General features: G+C 38.6%; 1 long non-coding RNA gene across 1 annotated transcript in view; it reads right to left on the bottom strand.

Annotated features, from left to right (window-relative positions):
• Positions 1-1,978: 1,978 nt before the first annotated feature.
• LOC108646152 overlaps positions 1,979-11,658 on the bottom strand; it is a 115,323-nt gene continuing 105,643 nt past the window's right edge. Inside the window, exons 3-4 of the long non-coding RNA XR_004221959.1 lie at positions 2,966-3,067; positions 1,979-2,218 (exon numbers count right to left, since the gene is read on the bottom strand). This is a non-coding gene — a long non-coding RNA (uncharacterized LOC108646152). The remainder of the gene's footprint in view (positions 2,219-2,965; positions 3,068-11,658) is intronic.

Raw genomic sequence — 11,658 nt, 5'->3', positions numbered from 1 at the left:
TGACAACATTCCTACATTGATACATCTGCCTGGGTACCTATTTTATTTTAAGAAAAGTGTAATCAGTTTGCCACTGTCTTTAAAATGACAAATATATGAATATATCCATGTTATGTTACTTATATATATGTGTGTTACTTATTTATATGTTTATTTGAAAACAAGCTGCTGTTTAGCCACAGGGGTAGACACTTAGGGGCTGATTTACTTACCCACGAACGGGTCGAATGGAGTCCGATTGCGTTTTTTTCGTAATGATCGGTACTTTGCGATTTTTTCGTATGTTTTGCGAATTTTTCGGATCCAATACGATTTTTGCGTAAAAACGCGAGTTTTCCTATCCATTGCGAAAGTTGCGTAAAAAGTTGCGCATTTTGCGTAGCGTTAAAACTTACGCGAAAAGTTGCGCATTTTTCGTAGCGTTAAGTTTTAACGCTACGAAAAATGCGTAACTTTTCGCGTAAGTTTTAACGCTACGCAAAATGCGCAACTTTTTACGCAACTTTCGTAATGGATACGAAAAACTCGCGTTTTTACGCAAAAATCGTATTGGATCCGAAAAATTCGTACAGAATCCGAAAAAATCGCAAAACATACGAAAAAGTCGCAAAATATTCGTTTTCAAGTCGGAACTTTTCCAATTCGGGTCGGATTCGTGGGTTAGTAAATCAGCCCCTTAGAGATGAAAAAGAATAAATGGAACAGGTTACATAGCATATAACAGTTTAGCTCTGTAAAATACAATGGAATTCTACAAAGCTTATCTGTTATTTACTATATAAAATGTGCCTTTTTGGAGCTTTGAATTGCTACCTCCATTGCTAACCAGCAGCTTGTTACTATATAATAATCTTTCTGCAGTAAACACACAAATGTTACCAGTGCAGGGCAACAGTACATTATATTTTTGAGAAAAAAACGTTTTTGGTATTACTTTTCATTTAAAGTGTTTGATTTCACATAGTTGACATTTTCTACTCGAGATGAAAACAAAGGTTAAAGAAATTCCTGCTTCAGTATAACTTTGCAGTTCTGGGTCATTGTTTTGATTTTAAAAATCAAATGATAAAAATCATAATTAAAAAAAAAATACAGATATGAAGACTAAACAGCAAAAAAAACATACAGCTGGACATACCCTCTGCTGTGCAGTTTGTGGGCACATGTGGCGAAGCAGGACAGAGCAAGCTTTTCTGTCATGTTATTGATGCATCTGATGGCAAATTACTTTCCCAGCCATAAGTAACTACAAACACTGATATCTGATGAGAAATGGAGGCTGGAAATTAAGTGGATCAGAAAAAGTATTTCAAGTCGACATGGTTTAGTGTATGTGAGTGTGAAATCAGATTTGGCTGAATTGGAATACAGTTTTCGGGAGTCTGTTTATCCAACTAAAATATAAAATGAGGAAATCAGAATTGTGATTTTGTTTTCTGTTTTGATTCTTGAGTACAATCATTAGAATCAATTACTGGAAAACTGGCTTAGAAACTGAAAACAAAATGGTAGGAAAAACCATATATAAGGAACGAATTGTATAAATACTATAGGGCTCCTTTTTGGGCCCATCTTTCTGTATTTCTGTATTTCTGTATTCACTCTTTTTTGTTTACACCATGTCATAGACTCCTTGTACAGCTTTTAATGGCCACCTTCATCATCCCCTATTCTATCCCCACCGGCATATCTGAGGGTTTCATTAAACATCCTAGACAACATTTTTTTTTAACTTTACCAAGGCAGTTGTTGCAGAGGACCTTTTAAATGCAACCTTGGTTTTACATTACATTGCTTACAGCTATAGTACATTATGATTGCTCAGAAACCCCTCATCCACCAGCTCCACTGACAGGGTATATAGGCACTGAAGCCCCCCCCCCCCCCCAAAGCTGCTGCCCTAGGCATAGACCCTTTGGTGCCTATATATATATATATATATATATATATATATATAAAAAAATACAGTTCTGGGTGCATTATTAGAAAGGCTGAAACCCATAGTAATCAATTGTAATTTTCCATGTAGTCCAAGATCAGTGAAAGCAAGTCTCTGAATCAATTTAATCTTTCATTCTTTGTCCATAATTATACAGTTGCCTGTATCCTTCTTTTCATGCTGTCCATAGATTTTGAGTCTCGGTAAACCATCGCTTGGCTGTATATGAAAAAGGATTCTCCGCTGAAAATCATTTTCTTTTGTGTGCACCTAAAATAACTGTCAATTGAAAATACAGGGAAAGAGGTTAAAGGAAAAATAGACCCACCATTCAATTGGTCTAATATGAAAAAGGAGCATAAACACTATCTGAACTTTCCAAATTTTTTATTTTTTTTAACACCAACATGATGCTTTCTGGGACTTGAGGTTCCTCTTCTTTCTATAGTGGGTGGTGCACAGATTGTCTGCAGAGGGACTTGAAGCCCCAGAATCAATCACAGTGGAACAAGTTGGGGAATGGGTTGAATTGTGTTGCACTGTGGGTGGGGAACTGGCAAACACACAGACAGCTAACACTCAAATAGCCTTTTCCTTTTAATCTGTGGAATCTGATATGTCTGTGTAAAAATGCATTTATATTTACTTCTGGGAGTTCAGATGTTTTTACACCTTTAATTCTGAATGAGCTCATGTCAAAAGGGGTGGTATATTTCCCCTTTCACATGAAATGTTCCATCCCTTTGCAGTCACCTTATGTCAACAGCTGGTAGACTTCATATAAGATATCATTGCTTTAAAACCCTGCAGGGTTTTTTGTATTTTATGGTTTATACTCAGACTCCTAATGTCTACAAATTAAAGCCTGGAAAGCTTCCCATACACTTGCCTACAAGATGTGTACCACGGTGCCTCAATTGTTTTCTCCTGCAGCCTTTTCCTAAGTTTGCCCCTCCTGACTAGCAATATCCTGCATACAAACCTATTGTAGCAAGCTTATAAGTATTACATTTCCCTTAGGCTTACCTTTCCTTTTAGCGTCTCGCACAGTCCATTCCAGTGCCTCATATAGCTTTTCATCTTGGCAGCCTGGAATGCATGTTAACGGAGTCCAATTCTGTTCTTTGTCTGCAGTTAGCGAGATGGCAAATTTAAATACTAGCTCTTGAAAATAAACGGCTATTTTTGTGCATGGCTGGAGATTTTCCTCTGGCCTCAGGAAGAGTAATAACAAATGTGGCACGATGAAAGAAGTGTATATGTTTAACTAAATTTAACATTCACTGTCCATATCGTATAAAGGGTGCAGTTCAATCCTTTGCGAATGGGCTGTGTATTTTACCGCTTTTTATAGAATTACAGCGATCCAAATTGCAGAGAATAAAACATAACCTGTTCCATTTTCAGTTGACTGCATGCAGATAAATCACATTTTTTTTCTGACTTTGGTGAGCAGTGTCTTGTTTTCTGCCCAGCTTGATGACAATGCTAGCTTGCAATCATAATTATAAAAGGGCCATTTTGGTAATATGAGGTAGAAATGCAGCTGGAAACCATTACCCGCTAATACAGTAAAGAAATACAATTAAGCTCACCTTGTGATAAGATTTTTAATCTCCTTTTCTCTAATTAGAGGCTTTGCTTGTACTTGGTTTTAATTTGCTACAAGTTAAGTGATTCATATTAGCATTTCAGCCAGTGAAATGTGAGCTAGACTGTGCCTTCCAATATTCAACTTCATCTTATTTCTGGGCTCCCAATTTGCCTTGAAGGTGAAAGGAAATAAGGACACACCATTGTTGTTTATATATTTTTAAACCAATTCAGGGCTTCACCTGACAGAGAGGCACAAACAAGCTTAAAAATAGCAAAGAATGGGCTCTTGACTAGTAGTAATGGATGGATGCAAAGCAAAAGACTTTTTGATACTAGGTTGGGCATCCCAAGACAATAGACTAGCAGTCTTTAAACACAGCAATCTAGGCCTCTCCTTTCTGTATTATCCTATCCTAGTTTCTAATGCTACCTTAAAAGATTGATGGAAGCAATCTTCTCTAAGATATTGGTGCTTACTTATAAGATGGTAAGAAGAATGCTGGGAAACTAGACTTTTTACTGTCTGAAGTCTTTTTGGCAATTTCCAAGGATTTTAGCAGTTTTTTTCTAGAATTTGTTAAAGGCCTTAATAGAACTATTTTTGCTGCTCCAAATGAAAGTTCTGTTCCTTAAGTCTAAATAGGGGGCCTCTTGTTCTTTGTTCCTTTTTAGATGAAAAAAGATTATTCCCTATCTGACTATAATGTCCTCTAATGCACTTGAGAGTAATCTTTTCCCCCCCTCCCCGTAAGCACCTTTTCTCCGAAGAAAACAAAAATGTCATGTTAGCTGATTACTTTGTTGCATGCTTATTTTTATGAGACTTAAAGGTTGGTTCTCTAAGGGACTAATTGATTTTTCAAGTTTCAGAGTTAGAAATGTTAACATTTTAAAGCCAGAAAGTTAGGTCGATAGACAACAAATGTGTCAATTCTAAACAGCCATTCAGTCAATTGTGAAAAGGCTTTTTAGTGTTGATTGTGTAAGTGCTTTTAGCACCTGAAAGTCAAGGTGTGCAAAAGCACCTGCCAGCAGTAAACAGTCGCCCAAATCCCAGGTTCAAAATTTTTCTTCTTGACTATTGATAGAAAGCACTGAAAGGGCACGATCACTAATTTTTTCTGCTTTTTTCTTCCTACTATTTCAGAGTTACTTTGGTTCATTTATGTAGCATATAACTCAACAACTTACATATTAATATTAGTTAAAGGACAACGAAAGGTTAATAAACATTAGTGGCTGAAAAGAAAGGCATTCTGTATAAAACCTGCTGTGCAGAGTGGATCCTGTGTCCCTTCTTTCTTTGAGATGTAAACGCACTGCTTGTACAACCAAAGTCACAGGGCTGGGTAATGTAGTCAAAATCTCGCATATTCCCACACCGCTGCCGCTGGCACAGGAGAGTCGCATTCCAGCGGTATCACTGCTACTGCGCATGCTTTATTTGAATACCCCTTTCCTTTTCTTTGCAGCCGCGTCACCCTGATTACAGTTAGCCCGCCCCCCAGCCAATAGGAATCAAAGCATCTTGTTGCTATGACAACGCTCGATTCCTTTACATTTACACGGAGCTGCGGGCAGAATTTGCGCATGCGTACTATCGAGCTGTGAGAGAACAGGAGAAGCAATACCTCTTTCAACATGGCGACGCCGATGGGTTAAACGAGCTGAAACTTTAAAATTTGAATAACTACTTAGATCTTCTCTTTGGTGAGCCCTAACTATAGCGATCTACCTTTACTCAAAGAGAACTAATAAGTGGTATAGCCTGTTAATTTTGACTTTCATTTTCCTTTAAGAGTGACCTGGATGACTTCTTGGACAAGCATAATATCCAAAGCTATAGTAATCTCAAGATCATTTTTTATATTGATGTATACAGTATATACAGGTATGGGATCCCTTATTAAGAAACCTACTCTGAATTATGGAAGGGCCATCTGCCATAGACTCCATTTGAATCAAATAATTCTAATTTTTGTAAATTTTTTTCTTTTTATCTGTTATAATCATGCAATACCTTGTACCTGATCCAAACTAAGATATAATTAACCCTTATTAGAGAAAAAAAACAATCATATTGGGTTTAGATGATTTTAAGCAGATTTGAGGTATAAAAATCCAAATGACAAAAATACCCCTTATTTAGAAAAGCCCAGGTCCTAGAAGCTTTTCTCTTTCTGATGGATTTTGAGCTACTGAAAGACAGCATAGGTGGCACTAAAATTATTACATGTAATGTAAAGAACTGCAGCAACCCTGCATAAACAGGCTTTAATTGCACCAGTGTGGTTTAAGCCTAAAGCTTATTCTTATTGGTAAGTGATCATGAGCAATAAAGGCAGAGTTACCGTCAAAATTTCCTCTTTAACAACATTGTTCACAGTAATCCCTATAAAGTGTATCTGTATTTAAGAATACTTGTTGCTGAATGACCAGTGATTGAATTAAGCAGCAGAGAGCTGATTAGAGAAAGCTTATGTTAGAGACTGAGATACTGTCTATGTTTAGTGGAAGTCAAAATTAAAATCAAAGCAGTTCCATAATTCTTATTAAAATCCATTTAATCAGATTTTAGATTCAGTGATCCTTTGACAAGGTGACAGAATGCTTGTTTGATAAAGGGACGTTAGATCTAAAATATCCTAATGGTTACAATACAAGGACTTTGAATAAAGCATTTTTATCCTTCTACACCTCTTCTAAACTGGTTTGTGAAACTTATTTGATATGTAAAGTGTCTCTTTTGGCCTGGTACTCTGCCCTTCAAGTGCCTTTGACCCATAGCACCCCCTTTTTCTTTCGGTTGAGCCCAAAAAGAAAATTAATTTAGCGAATATTTTTACTGCTACTAAAGTTGTGGCATAGCTCGGAACAGAGTGTATGTATAAATATTTGCAATTTGCGGATTTGCCATATTTAAAAAGCTTTAATGACATTTGCACTGCAAATAAAAATTAGCAATTATGTTTGCATGTTGAATGCAACAGTCCTGTCCATCTTTATAAATACAAACACAGGTAGGGCAAATATGTTCACTGGGTGAATAAGTTTGCACTGGGTGAATTTTATAAATGGCCCCCACAATGTTTGCCCAGGTGAAATGACCAATAGAATGCTTGCTTTTTTAAACAGCTAGTAAATGCTACCTGCTGATTGGGTATAAGTGATAAGAAATGTGCAAACATTGCACCTTATATTTTTTATCCCCAAGAGTTCAAAGTCTGGAACCACAGTTTTAGAAACAGAGAAATTCACCTAAAATGAAACCTCCAAACAAATAATGAACCAATGATCACTAGAACAAAACATGAAGTTTTAGCATCATCACACATTGGGATTAATGTCTCATGGATCTCACTGTACCTCACACACTACAACCAATGATGCAGCCACTGACCTGCTGGATGAAATACCAGACTAATGTAATTATAGTGCCCCAGTATACCAATAGTATACTGTGAGCTGATGCTTGTACGTTTTAATGGTAACCAAAATGTCATTTCCTCAAGGAGCACCATGTTGACAAGTAAGCTGTGACCATAAATACCCATCTCTTCCCCCTCTCCCTTTTTGCCTTTGCTCCATCCTCCACCAACCACTTTCCACAAGCTACAGCAGCTAAGGATGAAGAATATGGTAGATCAGCCATGTCAGGGTAAAATGGTTTTAAATCCTCATCATAATAATCACTAATGAGACAAATTATTATCTACACTCAGCTATAGCCATAGATAGTCTGTTATTTTTGCAAAAAAATAACTAAATAAAAATCTTTCTATCCAGCTTCAATTTGGCATCAGTTATTACATCCTGCAGCCAAGAAATATGGACAAAATGTACCCAGAACCTGCAAACTACAGCTGCACTGTTTATGGGGAAAAATAAAAAAAAATAGAAATCTTTATTTTCACTTCATTTGAATTAAAAAGGATCAGCATCTTTCTACACCGAAAAAAACAGTGTGGGCACAGTATGAATTTTGTGCTGGATGTGTGAAAGTGACAATGCTGCACAGAAGTATTGACCTAGATGCTTGTTTTGGTTATTAACCTGATTAATGGCATCCCATACTAATACCAGGCAAGACTTTATTTCCTAATATAACATACCGGGCCAGATTCAATTTAATAGGAAAGACTTATCTCCTAATTCAGTTCTAGATTTATACCGAAATAGCGTTTTCTTGTCAAATTGAATCCTGCCTATTATGCTGTATGTTTTGATCAATAAATGCCTATACCATGCTAATGGTGGAAAGGAAAGGTCAGGCAGGCAGCTTAAGATACAATGGTTTTGAGGGTAAAAGAAAAAAAGGGTAATAGAAATAATAGTTCTATCTCATATGTTTTAGTTTATGTTTACTTAAAATATTTAGAAAATAAACAATACACTTCAGCTTTGTTATGAGTTTCTTGTTTCAAGTGTTTACAAGAAGTCAATGCCAATGTGCAGAGCCTTCACGGAGCCACAAAATATAATGTTGCGGATAATTTTTTAAAGGAAACAAAATCTGTCTATAGTTTTGTCTACATATAATATAGACAAATCCTGAATTTGAAAAATATACACACATATATAATGTGTATATATTTTTCAAATTCCAGTAGATGAAATATATCACTATGCCCAGACCTACTGTTATCCTTACTGCTTCTACCAGGACACCAAGATTTTAATTTTCTATTTTTCCCTTTTCTTCATGTAGTTGCTTCAAGCTGTGCTAACTGCCTGACTAGTCTCATAAAATTGCACTCACTCATTAAATTGCATATATATATATATATATAGAAGTCCAAGAGGATCAGGCACTCACGTTTCAGAAGTAAGGATGCCTGGGTGCAGAATTATAATGAAGATAATACAAAAAGGTACCCCGCACTCACAGGACTTATATGAAAATAAACAATTTTTATTGGTCAAAAAACTAACGTTTCGGCTGGCACAGCAGCCTTTCTCAAAGTGATTCTGTGTCAAACAAATCCCCCAATTAAACCCAAAAGTGGCGCCAAATCCAGTGTGACATCATCAAGTGGGAGTGTACATTACTGGTTTGTCAGGTAAAATGAGAATTAGAGAGTGAAAATAAAGTAAAAATAAAACATAAGACAGACATAACGAAGATACCAGATGTATAGGTGAAAAGAGTGTACAGATCCCGTGTAGGATAGAAAATGAAAATGAAAGAGCTGATACCTATAGGTACTGAACTATAACTCACACACACCATACCGCTAACGTTGTAGTGTAATGTAAGAGTTAAGAATGGGCAGGGAAATAGATTATAGCGCACACCAGAGAGACGGTAATTCTGCATGGGGGGTGAGGAGTTGCCAGATACAAGGCGTGCTTAACTGTCAGTGTCACAGCTGCCGCATATGCCGAAGCTTGCACATATCGATAACGCTTAGTCAGCGCATTGTGTATAGGCAGCCACATGTATAGAGTAGGACGTTGCAGCGTCACAAAAGAATAGCCTATTATTGAGCGTGACATATCGCACGCTGAGGTAAGGTAGTAGCGGCTTCGTCTCTGAACCTACGTGACAGCTAGTGTTGCATATGAGCATGGAATACACCCTGCCGTGGGGGACCCAGAGTGTCAATACGGTCCACAAATGTATACTGTTCACTTAGTAGGCGAGACTATAAAGCATAAGAATCGAAGGGTGCTGTGAGCAGGGGCTGGCAAGTAATCGGGCTGATCAGGTGGTGGTGTCCGTACCCAGCAAAGGGGGGGACCGCCAGTCACCAGAAACAGGACCTCAATGGAGTACAAGCTGGTGGGCAAGCTGGTGGGCTAGATAAGGGATACAGGTTGGTTGATACAAGGTACAGCTTAGAGTGTAGTGCATAGGGGCTGGCAAGTAATCGGGCTGATCCGGTGGTGGTGTCCGTACCCAACAAAGGGGGGGACCGCCAGCCACTAGAAGCAGGACCTCAATGGAGTACAAGCTGGTGGGCAAGCTGGTGGGCTAGATTTGGGATACAGGTTGGTAGGTACGAGGTACAGCTTAGAGTGTAGTGCACAATAGGTGCGGTGCAGTAAAGAAAAAAGAAGAAGCAAAAAATAAAATAGGAAATAAGGACTAGAAATGAATATAAAAACAGAGAACTGAGGCTGTAGAAACTGGAGATACAGCATGTACGTAAGTAAGAGTGTCATAGCAGAAGGTGCAGGAAACAAAGTAACCCCACAGCCACAGAAACAGGTTTTACAACACTTTCAAATAGTACTGTAACATATCCAGACTGATACTTAGTCAGCCCCACAGTAACGGAAAAAAGTTTTGCAACAGTTTCAAATGAAAAACAAAATGTAACATATCAAAACATGGTACTTGGTCAGCCACAATGTAGCAACATATAGAGTCCAGTGTATATAAGCAGTAGCACAGAATCACTGTAAATAAAATGAGGAATATGAAACCATTTCGTTAAGGCCGTTTGGGCTGATAGTATTAAGTCTATGCATCCATTTCAATTCGGTTTGCAGGAGGAGTTTATCACGATTCCCACCTCTCACTGGCGGGGGGACAAAGTCTATCAGCATGCTACGTAAGCTGGCCAGCGAGTGTTTCTTTAGTAGAAAATGTGCGGCTACTGGTGTGTTAGCTTCTCCTGTAGCGAGAGCGGAGCGTATTGCGGACCTGTGGTTTGCCATCCGGTCCCTGAAGGAGGTGATAGTTTTGCCAATGTACATGAGGCCACAGGGACATTTAATGAAGTAAATAACAAATTTGGAAGTGCAAGTCAGTCTATATTTGATTTGTATTGGACTGCCTGTGTGTGGGTGATTGAACAGGGGGCCCGTTATTAGTGAGCTGCAGGTAGTGCAGTTAGGGCACTTGTAGCAACCTGGGCGGGCAGATGGTAACCAGGTGGTAGAGGTCTCTGAACTGTAACAGTGTATGGGATCTGTTTTGACCAACAGGTCGCGCAAGCTCCTGCCCCTTTTGTAGGCAATGCGAGGGGGGGTCCTAAAAACGGGAGGCAATGAGCGGTCCTTTTCAACCACTGACCAATGGTACAAAATGGAGTCCGTGAGAATTTTCTTATCAGGAGTAAATGTAGTGACAAAAGTGAGTCTGTCGCTATGGTTTTTTTGTGGGGAAGCCTTATTGGTATCCAGGGTGTGAGTGCGTGGCAGACTCAGTGCTCTTTCTTTACTGTGGAGTAGATCTTGTAAAGGATAGCCTCTCTGTAGGAAACGTTGAACCAAGTCATTGAGTTGTTGATGTAGGAGGTGTCGGTCGGAGTTGTTGCGTACCATCCTAACCATTTGGGAGTAGGGAATGCTCCTCAGTAAATGAGGGGGATGGCAGGAGGAATGGTGCAGTAAGGTGTTGCGGTCAGTAGATTTCCTGTAGGTGGTTGTTGAAAAGGTGGAGCCCGACAGGGAAATAGTCAAATCCAAGAAGGCAACAGATATTGGATCAATATGTGCAGTAAATTTGATGGTAGTAGGTAAGTTATTTAGTTCCTGGACCATTGTTAAAAACTGGTCCTTAGTGCCTGACCAGAGAATTAGCAGGTCATCGATATAGCGGAATAACCTATAAATGTGTGTGCCATATTTAGGAAAAATATGAGTGTTTTCAAAATAAGACATAAAAAGGTTTGCAAAGGAGGGAGCGACATTGGAGCCCATACTGGTGCCGCTGATTTGAAGATAGTAGGATAATTCAAATTTGAAATAGTTCAAAGTCAAGCAGTGATTCAATAGTGTTATTAGAAATTCGATGGGCGGTCTGTCCTTGTTCGGTTGGTCTTGTAGAAATTTCTGGACTATGGATATTCCTTCAGTGATAGGGATAACTGTGTACAGTGAGGAGACGTCCATAGTGGCGAGTAGGAGTTTGCACGGTAAAGGATGTAGCTCCTGTAATCTCACTAGTAGGTCACCCGTGTCCCTAATGTAGGTATTCATTTTTTGTACTATGGGTTGCAGAAAATGGTCAACAAAGATAGAGAGGGGTTGCAAAAGTGAGTCGCAAGCGCTCACTATAGGTCGGCCAGGAGGTCTGTTGAGATTCTTATGTATTTTGGGTAAAGTATAGAATATAGGACATTTAGGAAACTCCTTGGTTAGAAAGTTAAAGACATCTGTGGTAATGAAGCCGC

Source organism: Xenopus tropicalis, chromosome 3 (assembly GCF_000004195.4).
Source record: "Xenopus tropicalis strain Nigerian chromosome 3, UCB_Xtro_10.0, whole genome shotgun sequence".
Lineage (NCBI taxonomy): Eukaryota > Metazoa > Chordata > Amphibia > Anura > Pipidae > Xenopus > Xenopus tropicalis.
Note: the sequence above shows the minus strand (reverse complement) of the source record. Positions and strands in the feature narration are given on the sequence as shown.